This window comes from Phyllobates terribilis, unplaced genomic scaffold, assembly GCF_046119375.1.
Source record: "Phyllobates terribilis strain yellow unplaced genomic scaffold, ASM4611937v1 Scaffold_3__8_contigs__length_932513732, whole genome shotgun sequence".
Classification (NCBI taxonomy): domain Eukaryota; kingdom Metazoa; phylum Chordata; class Amphibia; order Anura; family Dendrobatidae; genus Phyllobates; species Phyllobates terribilis.
In genome coordinates, this window is record NW_027362763.1 from 237,659,377 (window position 1) to 237,683,229 (window position 23,853).

The window sequence follows — 23,853 nt, forward strand, 5'->3', positions numbered from 1 at the left end:
GAGTTTCTCAAAGAAGCGGTAATGTTGTGTGCGACATGCTGGTGGAGCGCAGGCACACCTTTCTTTGAGAAGTAGTGCCGACTGGGTATCTGGTACTGGGGCACTGCGACGAACATAAGGTCTCGAAAATCCACTGTGTCCTCCAGGCGGAAAGGCAGCATTTCTGTAGCCAAGAGCTTGCAGATGGTGAATTTCAACCTCTTAGCTTTCTCATGGCTAGGAGGAAATGGTCTTTTACTTTTCCACATCTGAGGGACCAAGGGCTAGCTGTTGTGCTTAGACGGGGTTGAGTAGGGTGTCCCCGGCAAACTGCCGGTCTGTGAGGAAGATGCAGGCGGACATGTTAGGTTGCCTTGATCCAAAGGTGGTGCTCTCGATGTCAGAGAGCGCTCAACACCAGCAGGTGTTTCCACTTCCCAATGAACTGACGACCTGCCAATCACACTGGCTGTTGCAAGTAAAGAGGTGGCAGGTCTAGGTCCAAAAACATGTGTGACTGCTGTCCCCCCAGTCACAGAGGATGAAGAGGCCGCGGATGCACAAGATGGGGCAGACGGTGGTGGGCCCAGCCTGCTAGGCCGCATTGTAGCACAGTGAGCTTCCCACTGCAACTTATGCTTCATATCCATGTGACGGTGCATGCATGAAGTACTCAAACTATGGATTTTTTGGCCTCTACTTAGCTTTTGGTGACAAATATTACAGACAACACGAGTTGGGTCATCCTTATCATTCTGAATAAATGCCCAGGCTATGCAAGGCTTAGAGCCCATGCGACCTGAAGAGCCACTACGACTTGTGGTCAGACGCAGAGTTGTGGTTGAGGATGCAGTTTTTGACGTGCTTCCAGTACTCCGTCTCTGTCCAGGAAGGCGCAACCTAACCTCGTCGTCAATAGCATCTGTGACGCCCTGCTGTGCTTGGTATCACAGATCCTAGAAGAGTGTATTGATGGAATCCTCCACAAGAGGCCCCCATAAACATTCACACATCTCCACCTTCCACCTCAGACAAGCAGAGGGAGCCCGTTAGGGATATAAATAGGGAAGGTGGAGCTAGGCAGTTCAGTTCCTCTGAAGAGTTCCTGCAGTAGAGAAGCCTAAGAGAGGTCAGTCTGCAGTGGAGCTCAGTCTAGTCTAGAGAACTCAGTTAATAGTTCAGCAGTGGAGCACGAGGCTCCTGCTAGCTAGATTCAGTAAGGCATAACCGGAATCCCTGGAGAACTACAAGTCCCAGGATCGCTATGGTGCTGATACGTAACAGAGCCAGGAGACGCTTAGGCCCCGCATAGTGGGAGCGTGAACTCCAAGAGAAGGCCCTACCACAAGGTCAGCCAGCGCAGGACAGAGACAAAGTTAGGCCTAGCTCCAGGCAGGTCAGAAACTTACTATGCAGAGGCAAGAAACAGGAGGCCCTACACCCGCTCATTGGGGAGGATCCTGATATTCACCCTTCACCCTACAGTGCTCCGGGATGTGCCTGAATTTCCTCCAGTAAAAGGTACTGAAGTGACTACCGTGTCCGTTCCCGTTCTTGCTCTGACCCAGCTGGGTCTCGCCTGTCCTGCATTCCCCCTGCATATGCTGCCCTGAGACCTAGCTCCACCTGTGGGGAGCTATACCATCGAGCTGCCTTATCACGGGTCTCAGTGGACTGCTGCAGCGCTGGTGCTTCTCACCAGATACCACAGGTGGCGTCACGAACTCTTATAAAATTAACAATTATCCACTCTTTTAAAGAGTGACCCCAGGGTACGGGCCAGGGAGCCGACCACCGCGACATCCCCAAAGCCAGGCAAAGGCCCGGGTACCGAGTCATCCCCATCCCCTGGGCTAGTCACATCCTCCTCCACCTCCTCCGTTGACCTCATCGACTGGCTGACTGTGGATTGACAGTAAGTGGGATCTCCAACCTCGTCATCATCACCCTGTGTGTTATCACACCCGTCGTCCTCAAAGCCAACCTCTTCCTGCCCTGACCGAAAAGTCAAGTTGTCGCTCCAATCAGGTATTTGAGTCTCATCATCGTCTTCATCATTGTCTCCACCAACAGGAGTGACAGTTTGGGAACGAGGGTCTACATTATGCTCAGAACCTTCTTCATCTGGTCCTGGATCCGACTTATAAAGATTCTGAGCATCAGTGCAGATCATTTCCTCGTCTGGATTAACAGAAGCTCTGGAGCAGACCTCCGTTTCCCAGGCTATAGTATGAGTAAACAGCTCTGCAGACTCAACCATCTGTGTTACCCCATACTCAGACGGGCAGCTGGAGACTTGGGAGCTGTGAGGAAGCAAGTGCGATTGGGGTGACACCTCTGAGGACTGGAGTATTTGTGATGTTGAAATTGAGGTGAAGGAGAGCCCACTTGAAGGAGCACTTGATATCCGCTGAAGCACCTGCTGTTTTTGTGCCTCATCTGGAATTTGTAGCGATGGGCATGTCCGTAAGAATGGGATCGTATCACATTGTCCACAAAAAGAAGTTGACATCTTAGTTGGGCTGGAAGATGGTCTTTCTTCTGCAGATGTTACCCCCCCCCCACGGCGGGGGGGCTCGACCCACCAGCGGACAGGCACCAGTTTTGGGAGAGGGGGGCTGGCCGTCAGGGTCCACCACGGCTCTGGCACAAACCCGGCGACACGGATGTGGCACGGGCAGGAACGTACTGGCCGTGTCGGCTTCTCACTTTTTGGATTTTAGAAGGGCATGACATGCCTATATCTGTGTCTCTCCCTCCTTTTACTCCTCCACCTCTTTTCTTTTCGCATGACTATATGTACTTGTCACTTTTCCATGTGTTAGTTATGTCTTCTGAGCAGTTTGTCAGCTTTTGGACACCTTTGAAGGTGTTTTCTATGTGTTTCAATGTGTTTTTGTTTGCCTGCCATTGGTTTTAACGGTGTTTGAAGGTGTTCGACGAACAGTTTGGCGAACACACGGGTGTTCGACGAACCAAACCGAACTCGAACACTACGGGGGTGGCTCAACACTAGTCATGTGCTAGTGCCGCTGAGTACTGCTGACTGCTCCTCCCAGCATTAGACATCCCAGGAGACCAGAGCACGGGTCACTGAATCTCTTCAGCTGCAGACTGCAGATCACTTCTCATACTGACCAGAACGCTGATCAACCCTGCTGGATCCTGAACACTGCGATACCGCACCTGGAACAACCAGGGAGAGCGGTGCTGCCATCGGTGAAACTCTCTCTTCTGCAGCTCATGTGTACTGAATGGAACACTGTTCCGATCAACCGACATTTTATCACCACTGTGCCTGTAGCTGTAGTCTGTAGACAGCTGACAGTGCCAGCACGTAGGCCCACCGGAGGATCGTCCGGTCCCCTGGTGTGCCAGTCCGACCATATATACTTTTTTGTTAAGTATATAATTCCACATGTGTTAATTCATAGGTTTGATGCCTTCAGTGTGAATGTGCAATTTTCATAGTCATGAAAATACAGAAAAATCTTTAAATGAGAAGGTGTGTCCAAATTTTTGGTCTGTACTGTATATATATATATATATATATATATATATATATATATATATACTTGTATGTGTACATATATATATATATATATATATATATATATATATGCTGTGCTCAAAAGTTTACATACCCCGGCAGAATTTTTACTTTCTTGGCCTTGTTTCAGAGAATATGAATGATAATGATAACAAAAAACTTTTTCTCCGCTCATGGTTATTGGCTGGGTTAAGCCATTTATTGTCAAACTACTGTGTTTTCTCTTATTAAATCTTAACGACAACAAAAAACATCCAAATGACCATGGTCATAAGTTCACATACCCTGGTGATTTTACCCTGATAACATGCACAGAATTTGACACACATGGATTTGAATGGCTACTAAAGGTAACATCCTCACCTGTGACCTGTTTGCTTGTAATCAGTGTGTGTGCATAAAATCTGAGTCAGTTTCTGGGATCCAGACAGACTCTTGCATCTTTCATCCAGCCACTGATGTTTCTGGATTGTGAGTCATGGGGAAAGCAAAAGAATTATCAACGGATCTACGGGAAAAGGTAGTTGAACTGTATAACACAGGAAAGGGATACAAAAAAAATATCCAAGGAATTGATAATGCCAGTCAGCAGTGTTCAAACTGTGATTAACAATTCGAAAATCAGGGGCTCTGTAAAAACCAAACCATGGGCAGATAGACCAACAAAAATTTCAGCCACAACTGCCAGGAAAATTGTTTGGGATGCAAAGAAAAACCCACAAATAACATCAGCTGAAATTCAGGACTTTCTGAAAACTAGCGGTGTGGCTGCTTAAAGATGCACAATAAGGAGGCACTTGAAGAAAAATGGGCTGCATGGTCGAGTCGCCAGAAGAAAGCCATTACTGCGCAAATGCCACAAAGTATCTCGCCTACAATACACAAAACAGCACAGAGACAAGCCTCAAAACTTCTGGAACAAGGTAATTTGTGGCCAAAATTTAACTTTTTGGCCACAACCCTAAACGTTACATTTGGAGAGAGGTCAACAAGGCCTATGATAAAAGGAACACCATTCCTACAGTAAATCACGGAGGTGGATCACTGACTTGGGGATATGTGAGCTACAAAGGCACAGGAAACTTGGTAAAAGTTGAAGGAAAGATGAATGCATCATGTTATCAGCAAATACTGGAGGCAAATTTGCACTCATCAGTCTGGAAGCTGCGCATGGAACGTACTTGGACATTCCAACATGACAACGATCCAAAACACAAAGCCAAGTCGACCTGTCATTGGCTAGAGCAGAACAAAGTAAAGGTTCTGGAGTGGCCATCTCAGTCTCCTGACCTCAATATCATTGAGCAACTCTTGGGAGATCTCAAGTGTGCAGTTCATGTTAGACAGCCAGGAATTTACAGGAACTGGGGGCTTTTTGCCAAGAAGAATGGACAGCTTTACCATCTGAGATAATAAAGAACCTCATCCACATCTACCACAAAAGACTTCAAGCTGTCATTGATGTTACAGGGGGCAATATACGGTATTAAGAACTGGGGTATGTGAAGTTTTGATCAGGGTCATTTGGATGTTTTTGGTTGTCATTAAGATTTAAAAAGAGAAAACACAGTAGTTTGACAATAAATGGCTTCACCCAACCAATAACCATGAGTGGAGAAAAAGGTTTTTTGTTATCATTCATTTTCTCTGAAACAAGGCCAAGGAATGAAAAATTCTGACGGGCTATGTAAACTTTTGAGCACAACTGTATATGTTTATAGATATGTATATGTGTATATATATATGTGTATACGTGTATGTATATACACTGCTCAAAAAAATAAAGGGAACACTCAAATAACACATCCTAGATCTGAATGAATGAAATATTCTAATTGAATACTTTGTTCTGTACAAAGTTGAATGTGCTGACAACAAAATCACACAAAAATCATCAATGAAAATCAAATTTATTAACCAATGGAGGCCTGGATTTGGAGTCACCCCCAAAATTAAAGTGGAAAAACACACTACAGGTTGATCCAACTTTGATGTAATGTCCTTTAAACGAGTCAAAATGAGGCTCAGTATTGTGTGTGGCCTGCACGTGCCTGTATGACCTCCCTACATTGTCTGGGCATGTTCCTGATGAGGTTGCGGATGATCTCCTGTGGGATCTCCTCCCAGACCTGGACTAAAGCATCCGCCAACTCCTGGACAGTCTGTTGTGGATGGAGCGAGACATGATGTCCCAGATGTGCTCAATCAGATTCTGGTCTGGGGAACGGGTAGGCCAGCCCATAGCGTCAATGCCTTCATCTTGCAGGAACTGCTGACTCACTCCATCCACATGAGGTCTGGCATTGTCCTGCATTAGGAGGAACCCAGGACCAACCACACCAACATATGGTCTCATAAGGGGTCTGAGGATCTCATCTCGGTGCCTAATGGCAGTCAGGCTACCTCTGCCGAGCACATAGAGGGCTGTGCGGCCCTTCAAAGAAATGCCACCCCACATCATTACTGACCCACTGCCAAACCGGTCATGCTGAAAGATGTTGCAGGCAGCTGATCGCTCTCCACGGCATCTCCAGACTCTGTCACGTCTGTCACGTGCTCAGTGTGGACCTGCTTTCATCTGTGAAGAGCACACGGCGCCAGTGGCGACTTTGCCAATCCTGGTGTTCTGTGGCAAATGCCAAGTGTCCTGCACGGTGTTGGGCTGTGAGCACAACCCCTATCTGTGGACGTCGGGCCCTCATACCACCCTCATGGAGTCGGTTTCTAACCGTTTGTGCAGACACATGCACATTTGTGGCCTGCTGGAGGTCATTTTGCAGGGCTCTGGCAGTGCTCCTCCTGTTCCTCCTTGCACAAAGGCAGAGGTAGCGGTCCTGCTGCTGGGCTGCTGCCCTCCTACGGCCCCCTTCACGTCTCTTGGTGTACTGGCCTGTCTCCTGGTATCGCCTCCAGCCTCTGGACACTACGCTGAAAGACATAGCAAACCTTCTTGCCACAGCTCACATTGACGTGCCATCCTGGATGAGCTGCACTACCTGAGCAACTTCTGTGGGTTGTAGAGTCCGTCCAAAATAGTTTTGGATGATTACTATTGCCCCTTCATTGTCTGCGCCGTTGCATCCAAATAACCTGTTCATAAAATCAATGTATGTCATTGGATGGGAAAGGGTTAAACAGGCAGTTTTGTTGACATCACAAAGCACATAAACATAATAGACATCATATGACATCACAATTGGGATAGAATGTACAAAGTGTAACACCTGAGCCAACTTGTTTCATTAGAGCCTGACAGCTTGAAGGAAACAAGTCCAGGTAGGGAACTCTTCACTTATGACCTCACTCATACATTGTATAGATCGGGGGTTAGTAGTGGGATTCAGAACTGTATCATTAACTTGAAAATCTCAGCAAAAAGTGCTGGATCATGTGTCCATGTGCTGTGATTGTTATAATTATTCTGTGATTGTAAAAAAATTCTATGGAAAATCTGCACATTTGGGTGCTTTAGTAAGGCAGTGTGAGCCCGCCCCAACAGGGGTTACCAATCTGGACCACCCCTTCCCTAAATGAGGACTTGCTGGTCAATCAACTGATCATCTGTCAGAGGTCTTTAAGACCCTCAGGAATCGACTGCTTTTTCCCTCTATAACACCCATATGTGCTCTAATAAAAGCATATAGAAAGGGGTGGGCCAGTTGAGACCACTCCATTTGGCTCCATTTTTGGGTAGCTTTACCATTAATGTTGTCAAAACATAGTGTTTTCATAACATTAATTTAATTGCAGACTCCTACAGTTCTCCATAGTCGGCTCTCTTGGTCGTGTTGGATCAGGGGTGACAGGGAACTGCCGGTTTATTGTGATCAAGAATTGCAGTATGGCGTCTTGTGTTTTCCTTCAGTTCATAGAACAGTAGGTGATGCGGATTAGAATAAAAGGGTGGAAATGTTTTGGTTATTACATGCGTCATGACTCAATTAAAAATGAGACTGGTGGTTATTTGCAGCCTGTGATTTTGTTTTATTAATTCAACTCTTCCTTGATGTTGGAAGCGTGATACATAACACAGCAGTGGCAGTTATTATGACATCACAGGGGACATGACATCATAGATATCACATGACATTACAATTTGTACAGAATGTATAGAGTTCTAATCCTGAACCATCTTGTGTCCCAGAGGCAGCAGCTTGAGGAAAACAAGTCCAGGTAGGTAGCTGTTCGCTGAACAGCAAGGCCCCATTCACACATTGTGTAGCTGGGGGTGTTTGTGGTGAAGTTTAGAACTGCACCAGTTACCCCTAAACATCTCTGAGTGACGTGTTCTCTCTTGTCTATCAAGATGATTCCTTAAATAGGACCTATCATTTAATCCTCTTTTTTGTAATGATAGGAGTTATGTCTCATCTAGTTCAGATGAGCAGCTGTAATGAAGCACGGACAGATGATGTTGGCACAGCAGGATGGCCGAGCAGAAACAACGGAGAACGTGGTAGTTGACCAGCGGACCAGAACTGGAACCACAGGATATCATGAGCAGAATTGAAGCATCGGCAACTGGCGTAATAGAGCTACAGACTCTGATCAGACTTTGATCAGAGTGGCATCAGTTTTTCTCGGATGTGGAGAGGAGAAGCAAAAGGTTTCTCACATTCTCCCTTCTGTCATTTGGTGAAAATCGGACCACATTCAGATGTCATCGAAGTGCGGTCCAATTTTTTCACAGACCCATAGACTTGCATTGCCATTACCATATTTTGTGGACTATAAGATGCACAGGACCATAACACACACTCCAAATTTTGGGGTGGAAAATAATTTTTTAAAATAAAATGGTGGTGCCTCTTATAGTCTAATTAACGGTAAGTTACTGGAGCGGTGGCGGGGGTGGAGCAGGGTGACAGGAGGCAGGGCCGCTACTTCAGGGGGTTGGCGGCGGCAGAAGCAGGGCAATGCTGCGGGCCCTGGATTCTCATAAGATGTCGGCGCCTGTGAGCAGAGTCCCCTTTCCCACTGATTGCCCTGCAGTGGGCTTTGGGAAAATGGCCGCTGGAGATCTTAGGAGATGCATGCGCCTCCTCCAGTGTCCATTATCCCAAGGCCCACAGCAGGGCAATCAATTGGAAAAGGGACTCTGCTCACCGGCGCCGACATCTTATGAGAGCCCAGGGCCCGCCGACACCGGCCTCCTGAACGACACTGCCTGCTGTGACCCTGCTCCACCGCACTCACCCCTGGTAAACTACATTCGGTTATTGTATATTAGATTGTACAGTAGCAGTATATTAATCTGCATGCCCTCAGGAGTAGCCTATATATTGTATATTAGATTGTACGCTCCTGGGACAGGGTGTATATTAGTCTATAAGCTCTCAGGATCAGCATGTATATTATATATTAGATTGTAAGCTCCTAGAAGCAGGGTGTACATTATTCTGCATGCCCTCAGGAGCAGCCTATATATTGTATATTAGATTGTAAACTCCTAGAAGCAGGGTGTACATTATTCTGTATGCTCTCAGGAGCAGTCTGTATATTGTATATTAGATTGTAAGCTCCTAGAACAGGGTGTAGATTATTCTGCATGCCCTCAGGAGCAGTCTGTATATTATATATTAGATTGTAAGCTCCTAGAAGCAGGGTGTACATTATTCTGCATGCCCTCAGGAGCAGCCTGTATATTGTATATTAGATTGTAAACTCCTAGAAGCAGGGTGTACGTTATTCTGTATGCCCTCAGGAGCAGCCTGTATATTGTATATTAGATTGTAAGCTCCTATGACAGGGTGTAGATTATTCTGTATGCTCGCAGGACCAGCCTGTATATTGTATATTAGATTGTAAGCTCCTAGAAGCAGGGTGTACATTATCATGCATGCCCTCAGGAGCAGCCTGTATATTATATATTAGATTGTAAGCTCCTAGAAGCAGGGTGTGCATTATTCTGCATGCCCTCAGGAGCAGCATGTATATTGTATATTAGATTGTAAGCTCCTAGGACAGGGTGTGCATTATTCTGCATGCCCTCAGGAGCAGCCTGTATATTGTATATTAGATTGTAAGCTCTTGGGACAGGGTGTATATTAATCTATAAGCTCTCAGGAGCAGTCTGTATATTATATATTAGATTGTAAGCTCCTAGGACAGGGTGTACATTATTCTGCATGCCCTCAGGAGCAGCCTGTATATTGTGTATTAGATTGTAAGCTCCTAGGACAGGGTGTGCATTATTCTGCATGCCCTCAGGAGCAGCCTGTATATTGTATAATAGATTGTAAGCTCCTAGAAGCAGGGTGTACATTATTCTGCATGCTCTCAGGAGCAGTCTGTATATTGTATATTAGATTGTAAGCTCCTATGACAGGGTGTACATTATTCTGAATGCCCTCAGGAGCAGTCTGTATATTAGATTGTAAGCTCCTAGGACAGGGTGTACATTATTCTGCATTCCCTCAGGAGCAGCCTGTATATTATATATTAGATTGTAAGCTCCTAGGACTGGGTGTGCATTATTCTGCATGCCCTCAGGAGCAGCCTGTATATTGTATATTAGATTGTAAGCTCCTAGAAGCAGGGTGTACATTATTCTGCATGCTCTCAGGAGCAGTCTGTATATTGTATATTAGATTGTAAGCTCTTATGACAGGGTGTACATTATTCTGCATGCCCTCAGGAGCAGTCTGTATATTAGATTGTAAGCTCCTAGGACAGGGTGTACATTATTCTGCATGCCCTCAGGAGCAGCCTGTATATTATATATTAGATTGTAAGCTCCTAGGACAGGGTGTACATTATTCTGCATGCCCTCAGCAGCATCCTGTATATTATATCTTAGATTGTAAGCTCCTAGGACAGGGTGTGCATTATTCTGTATGCCCTCAGGAGCAGCCTGTATATTGTATATTAGATTGTAAGCTCCTAGAAGCAGGGTGTATATTATTCTGCATGCCCTCAGGAGCAGCCTGTATATTGTATATTAGATTGTAAGCTCCTAGAAGCAGGGTGTACATTATTCTGCATGCTCTCAGGAGCAGTCTGTATATTGTATATTAGATTGTAAGCTCCTAGGACAGGGTGTACATTATTCTGCATGCCCTCAGGAGCAGTCTGTATATTGTATATTAGATTTTAGGCTCCTAGGACAGGGTGTATATTAGTCTATAAGCTCTCAAGAGCAGCATATATATTTTATATTAGATTGTAAGCTCCTAGGACAGGGTGTAGATTATTCTGCATGCTCTCAGGAGCAGTCTGTATATTGTATATTAGATTGTAAGCTCCTATGACAGGGTGTACATTATTCTGAATGCCCTCAGGAGCAGTCTGTATATTAGATTGTAAGCTCCTAGGACAGGGTGTACATTATTCTGCATGCCCTCAGGAGCAGCCTGTATATTATATATTAGATTGTAAGCTCCTAGGACTGGGTGTGCATTATTCTGCATGCCCTCAGGAGCAGCCTGTATATTGTATATTAGATTGTAAGCTCCTAGAAGCAGGGTGTACATTATTCTGCATGCTCTCAGGAGCAGTCTGTATATTGTATATTAGATTGTAAGCTCCTATGACAGGGTGTACATTATTCTGCATGCCCTCAGGAGCAGTCTGTATATTAGATTGTAAGCTCCTAGGACAGGGTGTACATTATTCTGCATGCCCTCAGGAGCAGCCTGTATATTATATATTAGATTGTAAGCTCCTAGGACAGGGTGTACATTATTCTGCATGCCCTCAGCAGCATCCTGTATATTATATCTTAGATTGTAAGCTCCTAGGACAGGGTGTGCATTATTCTGTATGCCCTCAGGAGCAGCCTGTATATTGTATATTAGATTGTAAGCTCCTAGAAGCAGGGTGTATATTATTCTGCATGCCCTCAGGAGCAGCCTGTATATTGTATATTAGATTGTAAGCTCCTAGAAGCAGGGTGTACATTATTCTGCATGCTCTCAGGAGCAGTCTGTATATTGTATATTAGATTGTAAGCTCCTAGGACAGGGTGTACATTATTCTGCATGCCCTCAGGAGCAGTCTGTATATTGTATATTAGATTTTAAGCTCCTAGGACAGGGTGTATATTAGTCTATAAGCTCTCAAGAGCAGCATATATATTTTATATTAGATTGTAAGCTCCTAGGACAGGGTGTAGATTATTCTGCATGCCCTCAGGAGCAGTCTGTATATTGTTTATTAGATTCTAAGCTCCTCTTGAGAAGGGTGCATTTTATCTTTTCATTTCTAAGTCGGCTCTCCTGAGCTTATAATACATGCATATTTACAGCAATTTGCAGCAGGACAGACGTGATCCAGGGAAATATCCGATCGCCAGTTCTGGGGTCAGGAAGGAATTCCCCCCCCCCCCTGAGGCAGAACTCTCCGGGGGGTTTCTTCGCCTTCCTCTGGATCTTTGGGTCCAGTGGCTCTCAGCTGGTCCTCAATGCCCACAGCCAGTTCTATGGTCTCTATGGGGCCTGACCTCAGAGTCATTGCGATCATAGTTTAATTTCTTAAAGGCCAGTAATATTTTTATTACAATGTTGCTTATTGTAATTCCAATAAATTTAAAAAGAAAGAAAATAAAAGTGTCATGTGAGGTTTTTTGTCTTGACTTTTTTTCTACACAGTTACAATGATGGGAGTGATCATTAGATCATTACTACCCTCAATATTCCATAAGTAGATCCAGGAATTATGGGGGCGCCATTTTCAGACGGCAGACCACATACATCTCCACCCATTGTGGCATCATAATGTCAACTCCTGTCCCAAGTTACATTAGATGGGTTATGGGGGGCCAATCTCTGTGATGGGGGCAGGGCACTAAAATAGTATATGACCTACACAACAAACTACCCGATAGAAGACTGAAGACTGAAGGACACAGAGCAGCCGAATACAAGAGACACAAGCAGTGTCAGACTGGGGAGCCAAGGACCCACCAGTAACAAACACCAGGACCCCACTGTCCAGCTACATGCAAATGTGACATTATCCTCAATCACTAATTTATATAACAATGATCTGGGTAGATTGGTAAATGAATAAGATGCTGCCTCTGTCTGTATATAGTGATTCAAGTATAGAGTGTCAAATACTGCTCATATAAGAGGGTGGTGGCCCACCGGAGGATTCTCCAGTTCTCCTGTGGGCCTGTCCAAGCCTGATTACAGCACATAAATCTAAAAATATTAGTGAACTGGAGAATTTTGCCCAGGTAAGATTCCTCAGAAACACTTCCAGAACCGGTGTCTGGTTATGCATTGCGTTGGTAGCAGGTCATTACAGCCAAAGGTGGTCTACTAAGCACTAAAGCCTCAAAAAGGGGTTGAATAAGTCTGAAACTACAATAATCATAATAAGTGGCATTTTGATTTTGCATTTGGAGAAATCATTTTAAATTATTCTTGTTTCAATGGTTGATTACAAGTAGCTGGAAATTCGTAACTTTTGCTAATTAATTTGCAATGGGGGTTGAATAATTTTTATTGCAACTATAAGTTTACAATCATTTTTACCAAATGCATGGATGTAGTGACCAAGTCTATTGTGCAGTCAATTAGCACACAATGCATATGTCTGCAAACCAATACATTGCTGCTCCTTCGGGACACAGGCTTTTAAGGTTTGTATGGTTACATTTTTGAAAGCTGAGCCTTGGCTTGAGAAGTCGTCACATAAGCAGTAGAATAATTATTATCCTAGTAGAAGTAACTAAATATTTATGTACTTAAAGAAAGTAAATAAAGATGCAAGAAGAGATTGACCATGAAGATTCATTTTCTAATACATCTGATTATCTGCAGATTTAGAAACCTTAGTGCTATTTTGATCACTCTGTGTTCTGCAATTAAGTTGCTATCCATGTTTCCCCTAGGCAATAGTATGAAACACATTTCATTAGAAACTTGACCGGCACTCAGTTACAAAACCTTTAACACAAAAGAGGAAAGAGGCTGAAGATAATTAATAGAAACCACTAGTGATGAGTGAGCGTGCTCGTTTAACCCTTTAATCGAGCACGCTCGGGTGTTCGCCGTGTATTTTCGGCGTGCTCGGCATCTATGTTTGAGCCTCCGCGGCTGCATGGGTCATGGCAGTTAAACAGCTGTGACACATACAGGGATTGCCTGTTTGTTAGGCTATCAAGAAAAATGTACCAAAATATTTGGAAGACATAAAATATCTCCAGGGATAACTGGAGAATAATTGCAACAAATTTTGCCCCAATTTTTGAAAAACTGCAAATGATGAATCAGGCAAAAACCATCTGGAAAATGAAAACTCCTCTAACAATGTTAGACATTATAAAGGCAGACAAATATAGAACAGACTTTAAAAACAGGCACAAATTAAAAGAAGAATTAGGCACAAATAAAAAACAGGCGAAAAGCATCAAGAACTAGACAAAAAATAGGCACAAATGCAATAATGAATTGGGCCTAGAGTGTGTAGTGTTGGCTAAAGCTGCCCTATTTAGGTAGCTATCAACTCATTCAGCTGACACCCATCTTATCCAACACTCCTTGATACATATCATGAATGAAGACAAGGGAATAAGCCTCTCTCATGCATCATATGTTGAAATGCAACAGCCCGAACCTTTTTCCCTAACACTTACCATCAGGAGAAATTTGGGGCAGCCCCATACACATTAATGGTTGGCTGTCCCACTTAATCTAATGTGTATAGCCACGATAGAAGGAATCTGTCGGCAGGGTTTCACTCCCTAAACTATTTATATTCCAATGTAGCTCTTTCAAAGACAAGCCCAGTAATACTTTTACATGGCCAGTCCAATCCTCCATTACTGAGAAATTCATGTTTGAATTGATGTGCAACTCTATTCCCCACCCAGTGCTTCCTTCTCCTGCTTGAGTAATGGCTCCTTTTCCATAGAGGCTGTCAGTTAACCAGGAGGAGGTGGTGCTAGGTGGAGAATAGAGCTGGAGTGACAGCGGTTTCACATCTACAGCCTCATTTGCTTATCAATTCAAACACTAATTCTTCAGTGATGGAGCAACGGACCGTCTAAATAAAGGTATTGCTGGACTTTTCTTTGAAAAAAGATACATGCAGATATAAATCATTTGGCGAGTGCTGACAGATTTCCAGTAAGAAGCCATACTGCGCCAAACATCAATCAACGATAGCCTGAATTTATGAAAACAAAAGGCAACCAAAAGCCATTCCCCATCCTAAATCCCATCACATCTACAACAGACTGATTATAATGTGAAAACCTGTCTATAGAAATTATAACCTGGACCATAAAGAGGCTTAGATTTTTTTTTGTCACGGCAATCACACATCATCTGAATAGCAAAAGCGAAGAGGAAATGACAGTGGTCTTGAGTGGAATTGATTATTGACTACCTAGTAATTAAGGTTAAAGATAATTTACATTTCAATCAAACTCAATATTCCCCAGGATGATCTGTGATTATACGTTCACTCTGCTACAATCATCCTCACGGAGACAATAACATAGAAGACATGCAGTAAACGGCAAGTGGTCGTGAGCAGCCCCTGTGCTCCGTCAGAGAAGATCTGATTTTAGCCGGTGTTATTTCTGTGTGTGCAACATATGTTATCATCATTATATATACACTAAATGTTCCTAGTTATTACTCCCACTGTTATTGTAGATGAAAGGAGGTCTGAGCACCATATGGTAGATAAATATATTCACGTTGCTGCCTGTCCCATCCAATATGTAATAGCCAAGTTGATCACTCAGATGGCACTATTAAAACTTTGCACATAAGACTAACACATTTAATGATGTTCTTTAAAAATTGAAATTTAGGGAAATATCCTAATGATTAAAAGTGTAAAAATGTCATTATTACTATTATTATGAATTGTAGATTTCTAATGATTTTTTTGAATAATATATCTTTTTCCCATAAAGAGGTTTACGGTTTTATGTTAAAAAAAAAAAATATATATATATATATATATATATATATATTAATATTTATCTTCTTGGTTCTAGTCATCAGGGCAGCGAACTGCTCTACACAGTGTGAGACAAAACAACTAATCCCTAAGGGGAGAACCCCATGGGATAGAACAATGCACCAAAAATCCAATTCAATAAAAACAATTGTTTATTCAGAAATATTTAAAAAATTAAGGCATAATAAAATCACGCATTAAAAGGTAAGAAAACCTCAAGGAACACTACTGCATCAGGCTATGTCTTTAACATAAGCACATGAATCATATATCACATAATATTGAGAAAGCAATTGCTTAGAACAAGTTACAGAGTAAACTATAAGTATGTAATTACCTATCCGAACTTATTAAATACATTAAATGATTAAAGTTAGTTTGATGCAGGGGAGATCAGGCTATGGGTAAAAAGGATAAATAACACTAATAACATCACTTATATGTATTCTATGCTCCAGCTCCTGACCCCAATGCAGCAAAATCAAATCATGTGGCGATATGTGTGAAAAACACCTACACCAAAACACATCATATACATAATAGTAGTTACATACCTATACACTAAGGATCGCCTGATCAGAGGGTCCCAAGCCCCAATGTGCATTTCACCCTACTTCCTCATAAATACCATAAATACTGTTATGGTATTTCTGAATAAACGATTGTCTTTATTGAATTGGATTTTTGGTGCATTGTTCTATCCCACCTGGTTCTCCCCTTAGGGATTTAGTTGGTCTGTCTATTTTCCTGTGCATTTCCACCATACATTTTTTCATGGTATGAATTTAAGGATTGCTGTTATACATCTTTACACAATGTGAGTTCTATAGACACACCCACTGATCCTGGCACATTCACACACTGAGCAGCATGATATCATTCAAGGAGGAGTGGGCATGATTATAATGTTTGCACTGCTGTAAACATGTTGCATGTTGTAATCCACAGAGGCATATACACTGTGTTCCAAATTATTATGCAAATAATATTTTCTCAGATTTTCCCAAATTACCTATATGAATTGCAGTCATTGTAATTTTCCAGTCAAATAACTATTAGAGTACAATTGAAAGGTTTTTGTACAAACTGCCTATGATAACAGTATATTTTTAAAAAAATAAAAAAAACTCAAACTGCACTCAAAATGCATGTTCCAAATTATTATGCACAGCAGAGTTTTCAACCTTTTCATTTTAATAAAGAACAAAAAAATGGTCATTTTTGAAATTATAAGCATTAGCAGGTTATTACAAACTGAAATCAAACAGTTTTCAACTCAAAACTTTATTTTAGGTGATGTTACATTTGCACATAGGACCCCCTGTTCGAAAGGAGCTTCTGAACTCTCTCGTCCACTGAATTTGTCATGTTTTGGATGGTTTCTGCTTTAATTGTTTGGCATGAGGACAGAATACCCTCCCAGAGCTGTTGCTTAGATGTGAACTGCCTCCCGCTATCATAGACACTCCTTTTGATGATGCTCCAGAGGTTCTCAATGGGGTTGAGGTCAGGGGAGCATGGGTGCCACACCATAAATTTGTCCCCTTTTATGCCCATAGCAGCCAGAGATGCAGATGTGTTATGTGCAGCATGAGACGGGGCATTATCATGCATGAAATGATCTCGATGGTCCAGATGAATGTGTGAAGCCCAGCAGTGCTTGGTATCACAGATCCTAGAAGGGTGTATTGAAGGATTCCTCCACAAGAGGCCCCCATAACCATTCACACATCTCGACCTTCCACCTCAGACCAGCAGAGGGAGCCCATTAGGGAGATATAAATAGGGAAGGTGGAGCCTGGCAGTTCAGTTCCTCTGAAGAGTTCAGCAAGTACAAACCTGAATACAGAGTCGAGCTCAGTTAGTCTAGACTGGAGTCGACAGAAAGCAAACCTGTTGAGAGAGTTCCTGCAGTGCAAAAGCAAGAGAGAGGTTAGCTTGCAGTGGAGCACAGTCGAGACTCAGGTGTAGCTCAGAGAGGTGAGCTTTAGGTGTGCCGGCGCCATAAGATCGGTGAAGCGCGGCAAGCTGCCGTTGGTGTGAGTAGCCTATTGTGGGCCCGAGTAGGCCAAAGGCGAGTAGAGAGAGTTAGTTCATAGGGGGCAGAGGAGTTTAACTAGCTCACCCTGAAGAAACAGTTACCGGACACCGGGTCCGAAGCTTACCGGGATCTACATGACCCAGTAAGATAAACCGGAATCCCTGGAGAACTACAGGTCCCAGGATCGCTAAAGTGCTGATACGTACCAGAGCCAGGAGACACATAGGCCCCGTAGTTCGGAAGCGTGCACTCCAAGAGAAGGCCCTACCACAAGGTCAGCCAGCGCAGGGCAGAGACAAAGTTAGGCCTAGCTCCAGGCAGGTCAGAAACTTACTACGCAGAAGCAAGAACCAGGAGGCCCAAAACCTGCTCATTGGGGAGGATCCGGACATACACCCTTCACCCTACAGTGCCCCGGGGAGTGCCTGAAATTCCACCAGTAAAAGGTACTGAAGTGACTATCGTGTCTGTCCCTGTTCTTGCTCTGGCCCGGCGGAGTCTCTTTGTCCTGCATCCCTGCTCTTATACTGCCCTGAGGCCCAGCTCCACCTGTGGGGAGCTATATCATCAAGCTGCCTTATCACCGGCCTCAGTGGCCTGCGCAGAGCTGGTGATCCTCACCAGAAGCCACAGGTGGCGTCACGAACTCTTTCTTTTATAAAATCAACCCCTTTTTAAGGAGAGACCCCAGGGTACGGGCCCGGGAGCCGACCACCGCGACATCCCTGAAGGCCAGGCCAAAGGCCCGGGTACCGAGTTATCCCCATTCCCGTGGGCTGGTCATCTCTTACTTGGCGTCACGAACAGGACTGCGTGCCCACTGCAACGACGAAGTGTTATGCGCGTTGCCACCGGGTACTGTGTGCCTTTATTCTGAACTGTGTACGTAAAGTTGTGGTGAAGGTAACCGCCATTGTTAGGCCGTTGAGGGCGTAACCGCGGGAAAATTAGGGGCGTACCTGCAAAAGAGCGCAAAGTCCCGGACACGCCCCACGCTCGACGTAAAAGCGGGGAGCGCCAGGTCCTGAAAGGAGCATCACTGAACGCTCTGACGTAGGATGCAAGCGACGCAAGGTCCTGAAGACAACCGTCACCTGTGGGGCTGCGGCCTGCCGGAAGAAAAACCGGAAGGTAGGCCACGGTTAACTAGGGGGGGCGCTAAGATGTCCGACGAACAGCAGAACGCTGACCTACCGGTCAACGTCCCTGAAGTTCAGCCCGCGCCCGATAATGGGCAGGCCGAAGCCGCCGCTCCACCAGCAGCGCCTGTAACACCTGTCATTCCTATGACTTTACCGTACATTCCTGGAGCAAAGTGGCTCCCCCAGTACAACGGCAAACCAGATACCCTGTCTGGATTCAAGCGGAAGATATGTGGTATTTTGGATATGTACTCTATGACCGGCAAACAAAGAGCCGCCGTTGTATTAGGACAACTGACCGGTGCTGCGGAACGGGAAGTGGAAACATGGTCGGCCGCAGACCAGGAGTCAGTGTCCGCAATATTCCAAAAAGTACAGACTGTCTTTGAGGACCTTACTGAGGCAGACCTCCGGATGAGGTTCTACAGCTGCTCCCAACAACCGGAGGACAATGTTCGGGACTACGCCTGGCGTCTCCAAGGGGCCCTGCGGGCTCTGAACCAGGTTAGTCCAACCAGCATTGAGAATGAGAACAAAATGCTGAAGGAACAGTTTGTCTGGGGACTGAAGTCTCCAGAGGAGAGCAGGACTATGCGTTGGTGGTCCCTGGATCATCCGGATGCCACCTTTGACAATCTTAATGACATGGCTATAAAAGGACTGCAGCCCCTGGAGACAAACACCATCAAATGTTATCAGGGTGGGGCGACCCCAGAGCCTGCAGCACCCACCTTTTCCCCAGTGACTGCTGAAGTGAAAGTCCCAGCAACGTCCCCTAAGGAACTGAACAGTTAGCGCTCTGAAGTGCGTCCGTTGAGTAAAACCTTGACCACTGTGCTGAGTGCTCTGCAGCTGCGGACGGAGCCTGAGGAAGGAGGGAAGATCCTGCTAGCCGATAGCCCGGAGGATGTCCCCTGGATATGCAGGCGGAGGAGGCCAACACCACCCTCGCCGAGGACCAGTGACCAGCGCCGTCCATGGAAGGACCCGACCTGCTAGCACTGCCGCAAGACCAGACACCTTGCCCAGAAGTGTCCTTTAAACGAGAAAACCCTGGGTCCGATGGCTGACACACAGGGGTATACTCACCAGGCCCATCAGACTGGTACAACAGGTTCGTCGGAGGAAGACCTTTCCTGTCCATTGTACTGGACGGGATCCCGACGCATGCCCTGCTGGACACAGGATTTCAGGTAACCATCATGCCTGACGTCCTCTAGAGGAGGTTCTGGTCCATGGATGACTTACATCCGCCAGCTCCAAATTTGACTGTATATGCCTCAAATGGACTCCCCCTTAACCTACTCGGGGTTAAGGACGTGACTGTAAAAGTGGGGAGAGTGGAGCTGAATGACCAGGGACTAATTGTAGTAGAGACCAATCCTGATGATACTAATCCGTATATTGTACTTGGCACTAACATTGTTGGTAACTGTTTGGGAGAGGTTGTGTTCTTACTCCAACAGATAGCTGACACTGCCAAACCAGGACAGAGGAGGGCGCTGCAGAAGGAAATCCGAGTCCTGATGTATCAACAGCAAGTGAGGTTAACAGATGGTGAAATCGGTAACGTGAGGGTAACAGACCTAATACCCATTGTCGTCCCCCCAATGAGTGAAATGCTCATCTGGTGTAGAGCTGCCATAGGTCTTAGAGGACAGAGCTACCAGGCGGTAGTAGAACCCCTTTGCTCCGAGCATAGACCCATGCTCTTAACCGCCAGGGGAGTGGTAGATGTATGCAATGGGAGGGTGCCCGTCCGTCTTCTCAACTTAGGGGAAGATGAGGTTAGACTGCCACGTTATGCCACTGTTGCTAAATTACATGCTGTCAATAACAACTGCATCCACGAGGCGGAGTCCTTAACTCCACCAGACGAAGTGGAGGATAATGACCCTGCAACCCAGGCGGAGGATTGGTGTCAACAGCTCCATGTTGGGATAGACGCCACTCCTGCCCATCAAAAACAGGGTGTACACCGGGTGGTTCAGGAATACTAGCAGGTGTTCAGTAAACATCCACTAGACTTCGGGAGGGTTAAGGGAGTTCAACATCATATTCCCACAGGCAACCATTCCCCAATTAAAGAACGTTATAGGCCTATACCCCCAGCTCACTACCAGAAGGCAAAAGAAATGCTGCATGACATGAGGAAGGCGGGAGTGATAAGGGATAGTTGTAGTCCCTGGGCAGCTCCTCTAGTGCTGGTTAGGAAAAAGGACGGGAGCATGAGAATGTGTATAGATTACCATCAAGTAAATCGCATTACACATAAAGATGCATACCCTTTGCCACGCATAGAGGAGTCCCTAGCTGCCTTAAAGTCTGCAAATTACTTTTCCACCCTTGACCTCACTAGTGGTTACTGGCAAGTAGCTGTGGCTGAGGAGGATCGGGAGAAGACGGCCTTCACCACCCCGATGGGACTCTGCGAGTTCAACAGTATGCCATTTGGACTCTGCAATGCCCCCGGAACGTTCCAGAGACTGATGGAGTGCTGCCTGGGACACCGCAACTTCGAGACTGTGTTACTTTACCTGGACGATGTAATTGTTTACTCCAGAATGTACGAGGACCACCTGAAACACCTGGCAGAGGTATTTGAGTCACTGTCCCGGTACGGGATGAAGTTGAAGCCCTCAAAGTGCCACCTGCTCAAGAGGAAGGTACAGTACCTGGGGCACATTGTGAGTCCGGAAGGGGTAGCACCAGACCCGGAGAAAGTCACGGCCATCCAGAAGTGGCCGGAGCCAAAGAACCTCAAGGAGGTGCGTCAGTTCTTGGGACTAATAGGATACTACCGGAGGTTCGTAAAGGACTACACTAAGAAGGCAGCTCCTTTGCAAGACCTCCTGGTAGGGCAGTCCCCCAAAGGAAAAAAAAACCCATTTCATTGGGGTAAAGAACAGGCTGAATCATTTCAAGAAATGAAGGAGATCCTGACAGGTGAGGAGATCCTAGCCTACCCTGACTACAGCCAACCGTTCTTGCTGTATACAGATGCCAGCAACGAAGGACTGGGAGCTGTCTTGAGTCAGAAGCAGAATGGGCAAGAAAAAGTGATCGCATACGCAAGCAGGAAGCTCCGCCCGACTGAGAGGAACCCAGAGAACTATAGCAGCTTCAAGTTGGAATTCCTGGCCTTGGTCTGAGCCATCACTGAACGGTTCAAGCACTATCTAGCCTCCAGCAAGTTCACTGCCTTTACTGATAACAACCCCTTGACCCATCTTGAAACAGCTAAGTTGGGGGCTCTGGAACAACGATAGATGGCTCGGCTGTCAAACTACCAATTCACCATAAAGTACCGGGCGGGCCGCAAGAACGCCAATGCCGATGCCTTATCCAGGATGCCTCAGCAGTCAGACACGGAGGAAGAAGTGTCTCTCACAACCCAGGAAGAACCTAAAGAAGCGGTGATACACACTGACCTAGGAGACTTCCCAACGGATTGGCCTCAAATAGGAGGTGCAGTAATCATTCCAGTACTCCAATTCTATGAACAGCCAGAAAACTCTCCACCGTAAGTTGAACCTGTAAGTGCTGTAGAAGAGCCAGCTCAAGAAGTATCCCCGGATGAAGGATCCCCGGCAGGAGCAGAGCAAGAGGGCCAAGCCAATGTTAGACTTGCCAGTCCAAGAGAGAGGTTAAGGCAGTTTTACAACATGGTTACACGTAGAACTGGTAGAGTAACTGAGAATATAGACCCTGACACTCCACCAACCACAGCACTACGCAGATCCGTACGCAGCACAAGAGGTAAACCTCCTGCTAGGTATACACAGTAGATGATCAAAATTCCTGAAAGTGTAGATAGTTACCCCTAGGGTATTAAATTGAATTATATTAACTTGAAATGTACTGCATAATTGTTTATTTTCATGCATGCTAATCAATTCGTGCTTTTTCCTATTAATTCTTTATTTCCATAATGAACTGCGTGGCTGAGGACTGTGTGCAGCCCAAAAACTCTCTATTGTATATAATTGTACTCCCTGGAGTGCCCTTTTAGGTGACCTCAGAAGGAAAACCTGTCTGGAGTGGCTCTCTTGGAGGTCCAACGCGGGATCTTCATGCCCTGCAGCCACCCCAGGGCCTACGTAGAGGGTTTAGGACAGGTCCCTCAAAAAAAAACACCAAGTACTCTACTTTGTGAGATGAACATCCTGGATGGGAACCTTACCATAGGAGACTTGGATCCTGAGGACGCTTTGTATTTGTTTTGGTTATGTAACGTTTAAGATTCGTGCCTCCAATAAAGGGAAGAATGTTCTAGTATTGCTAATGTTGCCTATTGTTACTGTTTTTATAAAAATCTACTTCAGCCCGGGAGTGTTGAGTTTAACTAGGGGGGAATGTGAAGCCCAGCTGTGCTTGGTATCACAGATCCTAGAAGGGTGTATTGAAGGATTCCTCCACAAGAGGCCCCCATAACCATTCAGACATCTCCACCTTCCACCTCAGACCAGCAGAGGGAGCCCATTAGGGAGATATAAATAGGGAAAGTGGAGCCAGGCAGTTCAGTTCCTCTGAAGAGTTCAGCAAGTACAAACCTGAATGCAGAGTCGAGCTCAGTTAGTCTAGACTGGAGTCGACAGAAAGCAAACCTGTTGAGAGAGTTCCTGCAGTGCAAAAGCAAGAGAGAGGTTTAGCTTGCAGTGGAGCACAGTCGAGACTCAGGTGTAGCTCAGAGAGGTGAGCTTTAGGTGTGCCGGCGCCATAAGATCGGTAAAGCGCGGCAAGCTGCCGTTAGTGTGAGTAGCCTATTGTGGGCCCTAGTAGGCCGAAGGCGAGTAGAGAGAGTAGTTCATAGGGGGCAGAGGAGCTTAACTAGCTCACCCCAAAGAAACAGTTACCGGACACCGGGTCCGAAGCTTACCGGGATCTCCATGACCCAGTAAGATAAACCAGAATCCCTGGAGAACTACAGGTCCCAGGATTGCTAAAGTGCTGATACGTACCAGAGCCAGGAGACACATAGGCCCCGTAGTTCGGAAGCGTGCACTCCAAGAGAAGGCCCTACCACAAGGTCTGCCAGCGCAGGGCAGAGACAAAGTTAGGCCTAGCTCCAGGCAGGTCAGAAACTTACTACGCAGAAGCAAGAACCAGGAGGCCCAAAACCTGCTCATTGGGGAGGATCCGGACATACACCCTTCACCCTACAGTGCCCCGGGGAGTGCCTGAAATTCCACCAGTAAAAGGTACTGAAGTGACTATCG